The sequence below is a fragment of the Parasteatoda tepidariorum genome, chromosome 6 (genome assembly GCF_043381705.1).
Source record: "Parasteatoda tepidariorum isolate YZ-2023 chromosome 6, CAS_Ptep_4.0, whole genome shotgun sequence".
In the NCBI taxonomy this organism is placed as follows: Eukaryota; Metazoa; Arthropoda; class Arachnida; order Araneae; family Theridiidae; genus Parasteatoda; species Parasteatoda tepidariorum.
This window is the reverse complement of record NC_092209.1, coordinates 30750017-30765826: the sequence shown is the minus strand read 5'-3', so window position 1 is coordinate 30765826 and position 15810 is coordinate 30750017. Positions and strand designations below refer to the sequence as shown.

General features: G+C 31.4%; 1 long non-coding RNA gene across 1 annotated transcript in view; it reads left to right on the top strand.

Moving 5' to 3' along the window:
- LOC107448626 (uncharacterized) overlaps positions 1-3008 on the top strand; it is a 34752-nt gene extending 31744 nt beyond the window's left edge. Inside the window, exon 3 of the long non-coding RNA XR_001584673.2 lies at positions 2806-3008. This is a non-coding gene — a long non-coding RNA (uncharacterized lncRNA). The remainder of the gene's footprint in view (positions 1-2805) is intronic.
- Positions 3009-15810: the final 12802 nt, after the last annotated feature.

Here is a 15810-nt window from a genome sequence, read left to right as displayed (position 1 = left end):
CACAAATGTGAGGATGTCGGAAAGCCGATTGATGATGTCATTTCATAGCTGAGAGGGCGTGGTGGTCGGTAAAAACAAATGAGAAAAGATCCAAACCACTGACACGCCCATATGCGACAAAACGTCGCCACGGCACATATGAATATTCTTTTTATTTTATTTATTATTCTCATTGTTTTACCTGGTGGGTTCACTTAAGTGAGGAGTTTAGCCTTCTTTTATGCAGTACTGCAGATAGAGATGATCTTTATCGCACTCAGTCGAGCCGAGCGCAAAAATATTTCCTACTCGCTGAGTTGTGATAACTCATGTCAACGAAATAGTTGTCAAACGTTTCATATTTTGTGAGTTACGTGAATGAAATTTCGAGTATTTTTTACTTTATTAGATATGATTTTAGCCTCTTTTTCTCTGAACTCTTTTCATAAGGCAAAAGTTTCGGGTTAATTTTTTAATTTTACTTAACTTTTTGTAGTTAGGACCTTGTAGAAAGGTTGCGTTAAAATAGTCTTAGAAATGGAGAATGATTAATTAAAAAAAAGAAAAAAGAAATTCACTTAGCGTATTACTTAAGATTAATTGGGTATTTAAGACCATCATTTTTGTTGGGAAGGGGGGGGGAGTTTAAAGATTTTGCCCACTGTAAAGAAAAGGCCATAGACGGGAACTTCTGTACTCATGAATCACCGAATTTATAAATTCTGTGTTTATAAATATACATAAACTCTTCCAGAAATGATTTAATAAACGAACGCGTAACGAAAATAATCATGACCCCACGCAAACTTTTACTATATATATCATGTTTTTCTTCATTTTCTATGCACGCCTTAATACTAGAAAACATTTTGCGTTTTCATTATCTCCTGAACCGAGTTTTTTTTTTTAACTGTACTAGAAATACGATTTTAAAATTAAATGTACATAATTATGCTGTAAAAAATTCCACATCAAATTACTGTAAAAAATGCTGCTTCCTGAGTACAGCATCCGTAATACCCACTTAACCGTAAAATTCATTTTTATCCTAAAATTTTATACCGTAATTTGATTTTGATTTGATTACCGTAATAAAAGTGATTTTACCATACTCAGTGATTTTACTCAGTGATTTTATCATAAATATTACTGTAAGAATTACGGTATATCCGATTTTTTTGTTCCGCAAAATTTTACGGTAAGAAAGTACTGGCACCTTGAGGTACCTTTTACGTAATTTGATTCAGAATTTTTTACAATGTTTTTTTAAAAGAAATGTTGACTTTAATTTTTTAAAATTAAGTTTTTCTTTCTGAGCTAAAAACTAAATTTCACATGCTTCAAAAATTTATACATTTTTGTACTTTTATACATATTGTATTTGATATTTCCATAGACTGAATGTCAAAATTATATTTTTAAAGCACGTACCATAGATAACCTTGCAATTTACCTTTATTAAGTAACATTTATTAAAGATTTTATTTGACTCTTTATGGGGCCATAAGTCCTTTCTTCACTGACGACTCCGCTGTTCTTTATTGATAAAACCAAGATAATATCAATACATGGCAACTTGTTAGTCACGTCTTGAACATGTCATCTATGAAAGGATAAACTGCCACTCCTAGTAGAGTTTAAACCAGGACACAGATTTACCTAAATGACTTTTCACTTTATGAAAAGCTCTTCACAGTATGGCGACGACTTACTGCAATCTCTAAGTGCGAAATGTATTTAAAAAGTCAATTTCGGCGCATTGTGGGAAGGACCTACCAGAGATTTGTGCAAATTGGACAAGCAAAAAAGATAGTCACCCTGTCTATCAAATTGTTTTCTGTGTCTTTTATGGCAGAATCTTGTCGCATATATTGGCTTCCACTCAGTGCACAAGAATTCTTTTTCTAGCTTTGTTTGGCGAAGTCATTTTCCTGTAGATGTCTTTACTAGAATTTTTGTCAGTTTACAATAAAAACAAATCTTTTTAGTGGATTGTGAGATTGAAAACGCTTAGAGTGTCAAATATCATGCTGTTAACTGACCATAGATTCAAATGGGGAGTTTAAGGGGTTATGGCTGGATTAAAGAACACCCCGCTATTTTTTAACAATTCTACACTTACGCGCACAGTTAGAAAAGGATTGGCATACAACGCACTTACCTCTGAGGATTTTCCAACTTTATATAAATTGGATTAATGCAGGTTTGTATGGCACAAGGTTAAAGTGATCACGCTGTGTTTACCAATTGCCTATTATAAAACACCTATAGAAAGTAGTTAATTCTATAGCCTTTCTGCTTAACTTATTTAAAAATTTGTAAATAGGCTTTGATTTCAAAGGCAGATTTGATTGTTAGAGTTTTAGAGAGAGTATAAGGGCACAAAAGCTGCAAAGTAATTCTGTGCCATGCTCTAAAGTAAAAATCACACTACTCTTGAATTACATATTCAAGGTAGCAAAATCGAATAAAATTGCAAATTTTAGAGCAAATATTTTGCAAATACTACTCTTTTTCTTTTCTTTTTAAGTAAAATGAAATTTTAAAATAATCAATTATTATAAAATCCAGTATAAAATATCATTGAACTGTAGATACGGCAGTAAAATTTACTATTTTCTAATATTTTTTTTTTTGTTTCTCATTTTCGCTAGCATGTAAAAATGCTCTCTTATTTACAAAGACCTAATTACTATTATTTTTTTAAAGTATTTATTGCTTGTTTTTAAATTAGGGAACATAATAGTTTATACCAAAGTTTGATAGTACATCTTAAATCAATAAAAAATGGGAGAATATAAAAATTTAAATTTTTTTTTTTTGCAGGTAAAAAGTGATCAAATCTTTGATCAAAAGTGGATGATAAAGGAACACCGTCAAATGTTGAGAACGCTATAATACGCAGAATGCTTCTTCCCAAAATCTGATGCAGAGATGCGCTCTTAGAAGAAATTAAAGAAATGGAAAACATCATATAGATGGTGGATTGTAGAAGAAAATAATTTATGTAAATAAAATCATTATTTGTATAGTTGACAATTTATGTGAGAAAAATAACGGAATATACTAAGTGACTCAAAACAATATTTCAAAATTTGATGCACAATGACATCAAACGATAATTTAGGTTAATTTTACATGTTTTAGAAACAAGTTAGGTTTTTTTATTGGAGCAAAAATACTTTTTTTAATTTTTTTTTTTTTAAATTTTTTAAAGAAATTCGGTCGGACTCTCTATAATATGCCCATAATCCCGGGACAACTTTCCCTCTCAGCCATTGAGTCAAACACAATATGGATGAAAATATTTCAATATATAAGATATACGGTAGAGAACAATACACAAACAATAAACAATTACCTTGATCTAGTCTTAGAAATCGAACTTAGAAACGAACTTAGGAATCGAACTTAGATCAAGTTTGAAAGTATTACAGTAATAAATAAATATCCTTGTTAGATATTTTAACGTTAAAGACATTATCTCACAACACAGAAAGTCTACTATTTTTAATTAAAACTTTCAACAACAACAAAAAATCTCAATAAGCTTTCACATTTCTTTCTTGATGGGCTAAGAAGCTGGAGGGTTTATTACAGTAATCAGTACAGTAATTTGTGAATAATTTTGAACCGGATTTAGTTTGAATACATTACGGATAAAAACTCATGTATATATTACATATATGTGAACTGTGTGCACATACTATATGCTTTTATCGTCTAACTTAAGCGACAACAAGTAACATAGGCATGTATTTCTTTTTATTTATTTACTTATTGTTACAGCATGCATTTGCATGCTTTTGTGTTTAATTAAGGCTTATAAGCCTTTTGTCGGTCTGATCCAATTGGTCACCCACCCGCACACTGACCACAGCTAGTGATGCTTGACTTCGGTGATCTGCTGGGAACCGAGTCTTAACGATCAGTCCACTGCGGGTCAGTACAATTCAGAGAAGAACAGCATTATATATTATGTCGTATCAAATTAGTGTGCTCGATGCTAATAATGGCCTATAAACACCATTGTTAAATAATAAAAGAGACAGCACAATTTAGAGAAAGTCCATTGTTAACATGGGATTCGAACCCACAACCTTCATAGTACAGAGCGTTTGGCAAGCGATAACGCATAGAAAGGCAGCCTTGTGATATGTCTGTAAGGAATTGTACTTTAATTGTACGGAAGAAAATTTCTTCAATAAAAAAATAATAATCTTTTTTTAATGTTTAGAGAATTTTTTTCCTTGAAAAATTTTATGTTGTTGTTGTTAATCCACGTCACACTAGAGCTGCACAATGGGCTATTGGCGACGGTCTGGGAAACATCCCGGAGGATGATCCGAAGACATGCCATCACAATTTTGATTCTCTGCGGAGGGGATGGAACCCCCGCTTCGGTAGCGCGACGACCTGCACGCGAAGTCGAGCACTTTACTGCAGAACAGTTTAACGAGGACCAATACCGCACACCCTCGGTCCCTACGCAGGCTGATCCAAGTGGTCACCCACCCGCACACTGACCGCAGCCAGTGATGCTTGACTTCAGTGATCTGCTGGGAACCGTGTCTTAACGATCAGTCCACTGCGGGACTGTGGAGCACTGAAGTGAAGCATCACTGGTTGCGGTCGGTAAGCGGGTGGGTGACCGCTTTGATTTACCTGCGCTGGGACCATGGGTGCGTGGTATCGGACTTCGTTAAACTGTTTTATCGTAAAGTGTTCGATTTCGGTTGCAAGTCATCGGGCTTCCAAAGTTGGGGACCTCTCGCTTTGACCCTCTGCAGAGGATCAAAATTGTGATGACATGACTTCGGATCATCTCCAGAGATGTTTCCCATTCCGTCGCCAATAGCTCATAGTGCAGCTCTAGTGCTACGTAAAAGTACCTAAGTACCTGAAAGTAATAATAACTTTTATTAAAGATTTAATAATAATTTTTTCCCCTTCTTCGTGAGGGTTTTGAGAAGTTACGTCCTTTTTTAACGAAATTTTATGTTTAGTTGATCAGATGTTCGTTAAATGCATATCGAATTTATGAACATTTATAGGAACCTTACGCACTGTAAAAAACACCGAATTAAATTCCGGTAAAATTACGCTGAGCGGAGCATCTGTAAAATCCATATTACGGTAAAATTTTGTGCCTTAATTTTTACAGTGATATTTACATAATTTCAAAGATTTAGTGATTATGCGGTATATATTACAGTAAAGATTATTGCGAAAATTACGGTATATTAATTATTTAATACATAAAATTTTGCGGCAACGATGCATTTTATGGCAAAAAGTAATGGCATTCAGGACTATATACCGGAAATTTAGTACAGTAGCATAGTTTTTGATATAATTACTTGCCTCGATCTTCTGGTGCATCGAATCATAGAATATTCATTATATCAGAAGGATGCTATTGCCACTGTCCAATACCGGGGTGTCAACGGACTCTTAATAAGTGGGCGCAATTTTTACGGAAATCGTTTTATGTTTAAGCGATTTCATGTATAATTAAAGGGAAGTGCACTGAATACATAATAGATTTAACGCTGTTTTTCGAAGCACTGTTGCCAAGGAAAATAAGAAAACCACAGTTTAATTGCATTACACTTGAAGCGATGTGATGATTTTAAACTATATATAAATGAAATTGCCGAGAAGAATTATGTGGGCTTTAGAACAGACAAATAACTTAAATATCTTAAGAGTTATTAAATTTTTTTAAAAATTGCCAATTTGGTCAAATTTTTCTAACTAGACGAAACTTATCAAAATCTCTGCTTTATTCACGATTTTTGCAATTTCTTATGAGTCCAAGTAATGCAGCATTGGAGTAAATTTTTAAATATTTAAAAATTAGACCACAAATGCTTTTCATTTTCGCAAAACTGTGGCTTTTCTAAATACTTGTGTTTTGCGCCATTTGCAAAATAAGAGCTGACGCCGCTAGTTTAGATTGACCTAACAGTTATGAGTAACAGTTGCTAACTCACAGCAGCTATGAAAATGGCATATTATTCGCAAAAAAGCATCATTTCATATGACGACGGAGCCTTTGAAAAACACTCTTAATCATTTTTATAGAAACAATAGAGTAATACAGCAATTGATATAATTTCCTCAAACTTCTATTGAGTCGAACCATTAATCTTTTGAATCACGGATCACGGTACTCGTGACACTTTCTACCCCCGGCGAGTCAGCGGGCACTTTGTGTATGCATCATAATAATTTTGTTTTACGTTCTCGTAGTACATCTATGGAGGACAGTTGCCTAAATCGTACCCCTTCTTATTACTAATTAATTTTACACTTAATACTAGAGGAAAAAATTACTAAGTGATCCACGTAATCTATACAGATGGGTCAAGCTCCATGCAGAAGAAGCAACCAATTTTGAACAATTGTATTGAGGTGCTGATCATACTTCTGCTAAAGGGATAAAGCTTCTTAAGACTTTTCAAGACTAGGCAATGAGAAACATTACCGGAAGAGTTGAAACTACCCCTGTGTTGCCCTTACAGTTTTAAGCCAAAACTAATCCCGTGATTAATGTGGTAGAAAGACGTGCTACTGTTGTTGGCGTAGGCCATTAAGGCAAGGACTGCGATTGTTCTTGCTTTCCAGTGGCACCGAGAATTCGACTACTGTCGCACTCATGCGGCACACCCCTTTATATGGAACCATTCCTTCATATACAGATCGTAACTTTGACCTGAACCAGAGAACGATCAATCTCCAATTCAGTGCCCTCTGAAGTATAATTTGTTATAGCAGCAAGGAGAACTTTGCAATCCGACAGATTTAACGTACACCAGTCACCATTTACAACAAGAGGAGTCTTTGGCCAGCTGGATTCGAAATCCGATTCCCCCTCTTGGATTTACGTGTGTCCAGCAACCTGCCAACCAGGTTTCCCAACTCCAGACGTGCTACTATATTATATAATAAGCTAATCAGAATCACAAATAATAAATTACCAGTTGATTTACTTTTGTTCAAACCCGTTCCACTATATGGAACTCGATGTGAGGATATGGAGCGATATGGTGTGCGATATGGAACTCGATGTTAACTCAGAAAATTAGAAAGTCAAAGGTTTCTATCGCTTTGGCTGCTCCAAAGTCGATCGCTTAGGGGACCATCCACAACTGTCTCTTTGATAACCAGCTTTGTCAACTTTTAAAATTATCTTGTGCACTATGTAAACTTACTGTATTTAATTATGGCAGAACAGTATTTGAATACTCTAATTTTTCAATTTCACGTCCAATCCTTACAACTCAATTAGTTTTAAATAACAGATAAACAGATTTTTATCATCGTAGATTTTGCCCGCTGCGAAGTACTTTCAATTTAATTTCAATTATAATTTGATAACAATTTTAGTTCCGCAGTTGACTGATCGTTACGACACGGTTCTCAGTTAATTACGTAATTCAAGCCTCCATGGCTGAGGTCAGTGTTCGAGTGGGTGACCACATAGATCATCCTGCGAAAGAACCGAGGGTACATGGTATTTGTCCTCGTTAAACTGTTCTATTTTAAAGTGCTCGCAGGTCGTCGGGCTACCAAAGCGGGGGAGATATTCGCAACGCAGAGGATAAAAACTGTGATGGCATGTCTTCGGACCATCCTCAAAGATGTTAGCAAGTCAGTCGCAAATAGCCCATTGTAAATCTCTAGTGCTCGTGATACTTTCAAGGTTTTCTATGTATTGAATTTCATTAGTAATTTCAAATCCATCCGTCAGACATTAAATTGAAAAGCCACCGTAGGTATGATTTCGTGACCTTTCATCATAGTAGGCAGCAGAATTATTAAAATTATTCCAATCGCTGTCATGAGATAGGACAGAAAACTCATATCAATGCTTATATCAGTGCTGCACTATTTCCTCACGCACCTCTCGAGCCGTAACTTGAGTATCTTACAATATGTATGCTATTGCTCGAAAAAGGCAAGCTCCGTCAGCAATAACTGGTAAGTCAGTATGCGGTACAGTATGCAGCATCGTTTAAAAATTTTTCAGTCATTTTAGAAAAGATCAAAAATGAAGCTAAATAATTACAATACCCTGAATAACTTCTGCTCTAATGATCGGATCATCACGTTCTAGGACTCATTCTTAATGGTTTGAACGGGTGACCTCAAATAAGCTAATTAATAAGTATAGACGATATTTTAAGATTATCTTGAGTTGCAAGCTGGCAAATCAGTAATATTAAAAAATAGTTTACTTTATATCATGAGCGGAGTTGAACTGCCGACCCAATTCTGAGTTTAATACTATCAACGTTCAACTTCGTGGCCTTGTAATTTTGATCCCAACCTAGAAGACAAAAATACTCCTGGATTAAGCATTGGGTAAAACTAATCTTCGTGGAGGACTTTTGTCGGAATGAACCAGCATTTATGTTTCATGGAGAGCAAAATCACGAAAAACCGACGGCAGGGACTTAAATCTCACTACAGGGAGACTCTAACTCATAATCCATCTCTCACTGAGGATATTTTAAGTCAGCACTGTGGTTGGTGCGAGCCTAGAGCAGAATTCGTAGCAACTGGCCACAGCAGGATTTCGAATCTAGATTACCTCATTAGGAGGCGAACAATCTATCCCTTGAGCTGCAGTGGCTCATCATAAAATATTTGGTAAATCCAACGGAAAACTCTTTCTTTAGGATGTAGCATGAGAACCGGAGTCCTCAGAGTTAGAACAGTTAGATCCACAGCGTCTTCAAACGCATGTAAAATGCGTAAATAAAAAAATAAGAAAGGATCACTCTGAATAACTTTTGATCTAATGATCGGATCTTCACCTTCTAGAACTCAATGTTAATGGTTCAAGAGTGGGACCACAAATTAATTAGTGCAGCCGATATTTTAAGTATAGAAATCAGACACAAAGCATACTTTCTCTGAATAAACATACCTTTTCTTCAACGGATTCGTATTTTTGTCCCATAAAAAATATGGGGCAGCCACAATCTGGAAAGTATGGCCCCAATAGTTTGGTCAAATTTTGGACCTCTTAATGTTAATTTAAGAAATGAAAATTTTTGCACAAAATTATAAAATTCGATCGTCTAAAGATAATTCCATGCAGTAACAAATTTTCGAAAATATTTATTGTTTTTTATAATTTTATTTCATAATAATCTAACAAAAATGAATTGTAAAGCATAAAATGTTTTTGCATCACATTATAGTTTGTAAATTTACATGGCAAAATACAAAATGTGAGCGAAATCGATCGAATATTCCTGAAAAATTGAATATTAAAAAAGTCGTAGATTTAAAATTCGATTTTTCACGGATTATTGAAACGATTTTCGTTGAATTTTGTCTCCCACAGACCGGCAATCCTCTACACAAGATGCGAAAAAGGTCAAATAAAGAAAGACGGAAAAATATCAAAGCAAAAAATATTAACAAACAAATTAGTAGATTCAAATATATTTTATCTTAAGACCGTCATTGAACAGTCGACCCAATTTTTGGGTTTACGACTACTAATGTTCAACTCCGTAGCCATGTAATTTTGAACCCAATCCAGAAGACAAGGAAACTCCTGAATCAGTACCTCCAGATGCATTGATTTGTTATGAGAACATGGAGGACTTTGCGACTCGACAGATTTAACGTGCATCAGTCGAAATTTCAATCTTCGGCCAAATCAGTCGAAAATCAATCTTTGGCCGGCCAGAAATAGAACCCACGAACTCTTGGACATGGGCCCAGAGCCCTACCAACCAGTCTATCCCGGCCCATTCAAATATATATACATATTTTTTTATAACCATCGTTGAACAGCCGACCCAATTTGTGGGTTTACGACTACTAATGTTCAACTCCATAGCCCTGTAATTTTGAACCCAATCCAGAAGGCAAGGGAGCTTCCGGATCGAGTATTGGGACAAATTTGTCTTTGTGGAGGACAGCTAACCCGCATTTGCCTTACATGGAGAGGAAGAGCACAAGTACCTCCTACGGTTAGCTTGACGGCAAAGGGACTCTAACCCATGATCCGTTTACCACTGAGAATATTTTGCGTCAGCACTGTGGTCGATGCGAGCCGGAAAAAGAATTCGTATCGACCAGCCATCGCCGGGATGGAACCCAGGTTCACCTCATTGGAAGGCGAACGCTCTATCCCCTGAGCCATCGCGGCTATTTAAATATATTTAATATATTTGTGAGTGGCTCTTATTTAGCGAGATCTTTTTCGTGATCTCTGAAAGATATCACTTGAAAACAGCACTCGAGATGACACCAAATTATGACGCTAAATTTTATTTATCGATCCGATTTTCATGATACCAACACAAGTGGTATTTCAGGACCAAAAAAAAAAAAATAACACTGAGTAAAATAGAAATAGTCTGCGAGAAATCACGTACCTTCGATAACATATTGAAGTCAATGAAGGTAACCCCTAAGATCGACCAACCTCCATTAGCGACCACTCTACTGTGGAACTGAAAGTGGTCGCTTCTGAGAGGTTTCACTGTATTTGAAATAATCTACGGCTACAAAAAGTTAATTCAACAATAAAAATATGTGACAAAATTTTAATCAAATATAATGACTTTAACCTTTTACACTCCCCAAATATTAATATTTGGGGAGGTAAAATACATTTAATATACACATAACAACTTTGAAATATGTGAATTGTTATGGAACTCTCCTTCCACATTAACTTTTACAGCACAAATTGATGGAATCTGAAGGATCAAAATTTTGAACGGAGAAATTTTTAAAATAATGAATTACATTTAAGTGTCGAAATAATTAATAATGATTTTAATTGTTAAATAATTAATTTTAATTGTAGAAATTTTTAATGAAAATTATGTTTCTCAGAGTCTTTTTCTACATTGATATATTTTTATCATTAGAAGGTTTTTTAAAAAAGCGATGGAAAAAAGTGACCGTTTGTTTAGTTGATTTAAGTCACAATTTTTTTTTATTTGACTCGTCTCGTAGCGAGTGGTTATTTTCGATACAAAACCATACTCAAAAATGTTCTTTCGCTAAATTAACATTAACTTTAAAGTAACATTATTATCTACTTTTTATTTTTAACGAGTTTGGATTCTTATTAATCCGGATGGGTCTACACAATATTCAAATATGTATAAATTAAATGATTCACAAAATATTCAAGTTGGCCGCAATTTGGAAAAATTGAGTCCTAATATTTTACTTGTAAATTTTTTAAACAATCAAAAGAAAAAAAAATTGCATTATGTAATATTTTTTTGCACACTGTAAATTTTTTCTTTTGCACACTATTTGCATACTAAAATTGACTATCTGACGATAATTGCATGCGAAATTAATTTTCAATAATTTTCCATTTAGTGATAGTCGAAATAAGTTTTTATTTAATAATAATCATTTTTTAAAAATTGCTTCATTTAGGCATCTTTTTAAAGAATGTTATTAAAAAGTATAAAAAAAAAAAAAAAAAAANAAAAAAAAAAAAAAAAAAAAAAAAAAAAAAAAAAAAATGGAGCTCAATTGGGAGAATATTTTTTGAGTCATCAAGTTTTTAAAAAAAATCGCATATTTAAAGTTGTATTTCTGAAGAACCATATTCAACCAATTTCTAAATTTTGTCTCGCCGGAAATTAAGGTTTACATTTAAAAATATTATTCAGATTAAAAAATAATTTTGATTTTTAAAAACATTTCCTAAATGACTAAATAATGTAGAATATTAATAGTATACAAAGTTATAGATAATATGCCATTAAAAAAATAGGAAATTGAAAATAATATTTTAAGTAAAAAATTGTGTTGGAATAAAAATATTATTGAAATTCATTTAATATTTAAATTGAAGTAATATTTAATGTAATTGAAAAATAATATTCCAACTAAAAAGTAATGTATAAATTATAAAATAATACATAAATTAAAAAATATTATATAAAATAAATATTAAACTATTAATTTAAAAAATAATTATAAATTTAAAATTATTTTAATTTAAAGAGCATTTCAAAGTAAAACAAAAATATATAACTTAAAAAGTTCGTTAAGTTAAAATATTGGTTAACCTATTGTACTTCAATAAAAATAAAATATTATTGAAATCGAAACATGCTTTATTAAGTCATTTTAAAGTAGATTTTTATTCGTTTAAATTTATATGCATATATAGTATATAACTAAATAAACCATCATGTAAAAATATAAGACTTAGTAATTTGAACTTTGTGATTGGAAGTTAGGCAACTATTATAAGAAATTTAGTTATGATGAATGATTTATGACGAATCATGACGACTGATTTCGGATGCTTCCAATTATGCAATTTAATTACGAATTAATTAATTTATTTTAGAATTTAGAATTTTTCTTACCTTTTTAATAGTGGAGAAGCAAATGAATATTTTAAGAAACTAAATGAGTGAAAAGTTTATTCTCGATTTTTCTCGAGTATATTTATGCAGTTCTCTTAATTTAGCATGGATGTAAAATATAGCTGGGGGAATAATTTCACTTTTGTATTGTGATCTTAATTTGCTTGATATAAATTTATCTCGAATAAAAAAAATCTTAATTTTATCTTCAATCGTGGAATTAGAATTTTTTCAAATTAACAATTTATTCTGATTTCTACTTTTAGGGTAAAAAAAAAAAAAAAAAAAAAAAAAAAAAAAAAAAAAANAAAAAAAAAAAAAAAAAAAAAAAAAAAAAACGAACTGAAGTTATAATTAATTCTAAGAACTATTGTAGGTTTAAATTTAAGGAAATTTAGTTTCTTTACATTTACTTTTTTTAGCTATTCTACTACTGATTCTACCACAGAGAAAGATAATTTTGTTCTGTTTTTTCATATCTTTTAAATACTTTGATTTTCTAAATATAAATCAGCGATTGAATGGAAAAGAACCGCCTGTAAAACAGGCTTTCAAAATTTTATTCAAGAAATAATTTTAAGATAGAGAGCTTTTATAACTTTTCAATTTGAATTAATTCTGCGAAAATGGGTCAGCAAAAATTGAATTTATAAAAACTGGAAAATGATTAAAATAATCTGCAAAAACTTAGACTTTTCTGTTTTTTTCCGCTATAAAAAAACAAAAAAAAAAGCAATATTTATTTCTTATTATTTCACTGAAAGCAAAGTGAGAAAGATGCCATCGTACAGCTTAAATTCAAATTTATAAAACAGATATTTTTATGAAAGATGACGCCACTACATCGATTCATTTTAAACACATTTCAGTGAAGCTTAAGTGCTTTAAAGTAGTGCTGCCATCTAGAGTATATGCACTCAAATATCTGTTCCGATATTGAAAAATATTACAAGTGTTAAGCGAATGCTCTTCAACGAAAAAATTTAATGTATTCGAAACAAATTTTTCCTGAACTAACGCTATAATTTAATAATGTGTAAATAAATACACCCATTTTATATTTAAAATACCAAAAGGATGAATTGATGAATATTCATTGATAAACACTTAAGATTTTAAAAAATGAGTTAATTACGACCTGATTAATTAAGTTTTTAATTGGCGAATTTAAACCGTTAAAAGCTTCAGTTATTTTAAATTTCTTTTACTGTCAGGGAGTTAAATAACTCTTGAAAAAACTAGAGCTTTAGTTTCGAAAGTTAAAGTTTTTGCATATCGTGAGAGTAAAGCAAACAGTGAATTTTGAAAACTTGATGCTGCCATCTATAGTATAAAAAGAAAGTCTTTTACATACTTGTGAAGTAGCCTGATCAGAGTTGAAATTTAAAAATCTTTTCAACTCTTTAATATTTCTTTTTTTTGCTTGCATAAAAGTGATGTACGTTGTCTTTATTATTGATGACAATGAGGCATTATGCTGACTGGTTATCGGGCCGTATGATTCGGCTGTATAATTTCGGTACGTTTAAGGTCGTCAAAATAATATAAACACTTCTATACTGAAACATTTATTTATATTTCTCAAGAAATACTAAAAAAATCTTTTTATATCTTCAGAAAATACTAAAAGAATCTTTTTATAACTTCAGAAAATATTAAAAGAATCTTTTTATAACTTTTTATAACATCATGCAATATCTCATACTTAAAAATAAAGTTTAAAGGTTGTAGAGGTTTGAGAAAGTTAAAGTTTAAAGCTCTTAGAGAGGACACCAATAAATTACTAGCGGAAAATAATGTTTTTGAACACCCTATGCCAAAAAAATGTATCAATAAAATTGAAATTCACATTTGTTATTATATGCAATGATTACACAAAATTTCGTAAGCCGAGCTTAAATATTTATGAAGATGTTAACCTTTTTTATAAAAAAACTGATTTTTTTGCTGTAACTTTGAAAATATTCAACAAAATTAAAAAAATTTTTTCGAAGACACCAAAAATAGATACAATATTTTTTATAAATTAAAATTAAAAAAAAAAAAAAAATAAAAAAATAAAAANCAAGAAAAAAAAAAGAAAAAAAAAAAAAAAAAAAAAAACAAATCGTTTAAAACCGTGCACAATTTAAGTACATAAAATAATTATTTTATACTGCGCATGTGCGGATATTTTTTTTAATTATTTATTTTTATTTATTTATTTTTTATTTACAATTTTGTAGTGAATTGTATTTGGCGAAATGAAAAAAGCCAGATTTGAATATCTTAAGAATTTAAAAAGTTTCAAGCAATTTTCAAAGTAGTTTTTGTACTGTTGTACAAAAACTACTGTAGTTTAAACTGTAGTTTTTGTACAGTTGAAAGCTCAAAATGACCTTCTACAAATATTATTTTGTATCATGAGACAGAATTAAATAACAAATGATAATACGTGAATGATAATATCTATATGTGATTTAATAAGGAAAGAAAACAGGCGAAAGAAAAGGATACTTGCATGGGCGAGGATCCCCTACAATGCCGGTTTATTTTTCATAAATCTTGTTTAATAGTACAAAGGAATGTGTATAAAACCCCTTATCATTTTGAGCTTTATTTTAAAAAGTACGAAAAATATTGCGAAAATTGTTAGAAACTTTTAAAAATTTTTAAGATATTCAATTCGAACTTTTTTTATTAGTATGTCAAATAGAATTAAGACAGTTATTATTTTTTTAAAAAATTTTTTTGCTCACATGTGTCGTAAAAATAAACTACTTTAATTACTCATATCTTGTGAAGTTTTAAACGGAATTTCTTAAAATCTCAGAGCAATAATTTTGCAATTAATTTTAAATTGCCCCCAAAATTTTGTATAATAATTTAATTGCATATTTTTAAAGTTATCACGAAAAAACGAAAGACGACAAAATTTTTGGTTTGTTTTATAAAATGTCCAGATCTCTATTAAAATTTAAGCTAGGGTCACGAAAATTAATTAATTTTGGTTATTATGTGAGATTATTGCATATAATAACCAAATAATTGTTACAAGTTATAATTTTTTGTTACATTTTTTGGCATAGCGTGTTCAAAAACACTATTTTGTGTTTGTAATTTATTGTCAGTCTCTCAGACCTCTAAAAGTTTTAAGCTTCATTGCTAAGTATGAGAAATATCATAACCTAAACACTTATAAAAGGATTCTTTATGTATTTTTTTAGAAAGTTAAAAAAATGCTTTAGCATAGAAATTTTTCCGGTATTTAGGCTAACTCCTGTTTATATCCTGTTTATATTATACTCCTGTTATATTCCTTTCATATAATCTTAAATTATCCTATAAGATGTTATAAGTATTTTGACTATTAAAAAAAATAAGGAAATGTCTAACATACATAAAAACTGTCGTCACGATTTCAATAGCTAGTTACGATTATCCACCTGCGCATTGTTTGTGTAGATTTATA